Raw genomic sequence first — 3,059 nt, 5'->3', positions numbered from 1 at the left:
AAGAAAAACCTTAAGACGGGGAGGCTACAACCTCGAATAGCATGGGATCAAATTTATATCGCGCTCTCTAAGGGGTGCCCCCCTCTCGGTCCCAACCGGAAACACCCATGCCCCCTGAACGGATGACTGGCTTTAATCCAGGGCCATGGAACCCTCATCGTGGTCCCTCTGTTTGGTGTGTACCAGGAAAGAGGTTTGCAACTTACTAAACCGCACTCTGTGCAGAAAACATGTGGCAGCACGAAGGGGAAACGAACGGGATCGAGACTTGACCCACGTTAAAAACTGGAGTTCACGGTTGGCATAAAACTGGCATGCTTCAACAATACCAGCCTGCAACCTATCATGTCACCACATGATCGTGTTATCTTATCATCATAAGAACACATCAACTTTGAAGCTCACCGGTAGCTTGCCTTGCATGTACATAACATTCACAAATGCTTATATAGACATGCCATGAGAAAACTACTCGAGCAAACATGCAAAACACTCATCATATCAAAGGTTCAAACATGCTTGCCTGGTTTGGAGAAGTCGGAGTCTAGCTCGGCGAAGTACGCGTCTCCTTTACTGCTCCCGGTATATACGTATTTAAAGAAAAACCGAATACTACATAAATACCGTGCGTGCACAAAAAGTATCCCAAATATTTTTTAAATAAATATGACAAAAAACTAGACAGAAATATAAAGATGACAGAAAAGGTTTCAAGTTAAAATCATCTTTTGTTTAAAAGTTATAAGAGTTTTAGTCCAGGGACCTTTTTGTAATGAAACTGAAAGTTTTTAGGGTTTATTTTATAAAAACAGGAAACGTTTCAGTCTAGAATACGTCAGTCCAGGGGGAAGACGTATTTTGCCCGAAGGCGTTTTCAGAAAACGTTTCAAAAAGAAGAAAAAGCTGACGGTGAGGTCCCACCCGTCGGGTTTGAAAACTGAAACATAGTGCTGGCGCCCGAGGGCCGCGGTGGTCGCCGGCGGTGATCCACGGTGAGGCAGGGGGATCGGGGGTTACCAACGTGTTCACCGTGTTCTTCCGCACCTATGGGTGGTGGAGTTGAGCGTCGGTGAGCACCACGTCGACGGCGGCCCCTACTCCGGCGGACGGTGGTTCGGGTGAGGTTAATCTCGCCGGGGAGAGCTGCAAAGACCGAATTGAGGCTCGGGTTAGGGTACTGGGTGCACTATGGGTTTGCTAACGCGGTTTTGGAGGTGGGGGTGGCCTTACCTGAGTGAATCAAGCCGGAGCCCGAGGCGGAACGGGGCGGCCGGAGTCGGGGAAGGTGACCTCCTCGGGGTCCTTCTAGTGGCTAGGAGGGGCTCTGGTGAGGTGGAGGTGTGGCGCTAGGTCGAGAACAAGCTCGGGGGCTCCTTTTATAGCCGATCGGAGGCGGTGGACGTGAACGGGATAACGCCGGCGATGATTACGGCGAGGCAAAGGACGGTCAGGTGGATTAGGGAGCTAGGCATCACCGCGAGGGTTCACTGGTTCTGTTCAAGTGCTAAGCTTGTCCTGCCTTGGGTGTTACTCCATGTTCCCGAGGAACGGCTCACGGGACTCGTCGGCGGCAGAGAGCACGCGCTGTGCTGCTCAGGCCACGGCGACAGTGCCGCAGCGTGCACAGGCAAGCGGACAGCCATGCGGAGGCCACGGGTGGCTTGGGCGGTGCTGGACGGCGCCGAAAGGTGGTGCCGATCCCTGCTGGCCTCCACGGGTGGCTCTGCCACCGCAGAAGCTGCCGGCATCGGCGAGACACGTCACCACCGATGATGGTGCCCGTCCAAACGAGTGTGTGGCGCTCTGGATAAGGAGGGGGAACAGGGAGCAAGGATCCAAGGAGGCTACTAGCGAGATCGTCGACAGGTTCTGACGAAACGACACTGTTGCCTGAACCCAGACACTGAATCTCTGAACTTTTCTGAAACCAGACAGAAACAGTGCATGCCAGGTGTTCGATGAAATGATTTTGGCATGTGGGAAATTTTTCTGGAGCTGATCTTTTGTGAGGTGGCCTCTTGGCATATCTGGAAGCTGCATGAATTATCTCAGAATTTTTGGAAAAATAAAAATATGAATTTCACCAAAAATGGCATTTCTGGTCCAAACTTGCAGTGGACAAAATTTTAAATATTTGAACTGAGGCCAAGTGGATCTTGATGGATCTAGGTTGAGGGTACTAAGGACTAGTCAGAGGAGTTGGTTTGGGATCAAAACTCAAAAGAAATTTGGTACTTCCTTTGCAAATCACCTAGGCCCATAAATAATGGCAAAAATAGTTTTTGAGGAAAAATAAATTGAATAAAAGCCAAATATGGCTTGAGACTTGCTGGAGATGGGAGTCCTGACTTGATCCAAGGCAGGGAGGGGTTTTGGAAGGCTATGTCAAAAAGTGACATGGGAAAAGAGGAAATTTTGAATGGGGAAAAGAATAAACCCATAACTCCTAGGGTTTCTTTTTAATAGAAGAAATTTCAAAAATGAATTTGAGTAGAGGCAAGACAAAAATGAAAAGCTCTCAAGGCCAAAAATCAAGGTTGAGAAGAGTACAAAAAAAATTTGTCATAAAAGTTTTTGAGGGGGAGAGGGTTTAAGAAAATTTTTAAATAGCTTCCTCCAAATCACATAAAGATTTTGATAAAAACCAAATTGAAATTTTTGGAGTGTGACAACGTACCTTTGACCAGTTGCTCCTCATCTACCATATGCTGGCCGGCGAGGATGTCTCCCTTGAGATCAGTCACCACCATCCACCTTGACAGTGAATAGGAGTACACCCGACCCTCTCGCCGTTGGCCGGGTGCCCTAGTGTCCTCAAAACTGATGCTCCATCTTGCCGGGTGAAGAAAGCCCCTATCCTGATCCCGATCGGCCTCTCCATGCCCAGGCTCGACATCGTCTCGCAAGATCTGCGCACACCTGCCAGAGATGAGAGCCCCAGAGATGCCGGATCCTCGTTACCTTGATGGGAAGGCAAGGTATGATGCCCGAGCGGAGGTTCCGGCGGTGGCGGCAGGGTCTCCGCTCCGTCACCCACACCCACTATCTCCATCTGCGTA

Source organism: Triticum dicoccoides, chromosome 1A (assembly GCF_002162155.2).
Source record: "Triticum dicoccoides isolate Atlit2015 ecotype Zavitan chromosome 1A, WEW_v2.0, whole genome shotgun sequence".
NCBI lineage: Eukaryota > Viridiplantae > Streptophyta > Magnoliopsida > Poales > Poaceae > Triticum > Triticum dicoccoides.
This window is presented reverse-complemented; position numbering follows the sequence as displayed.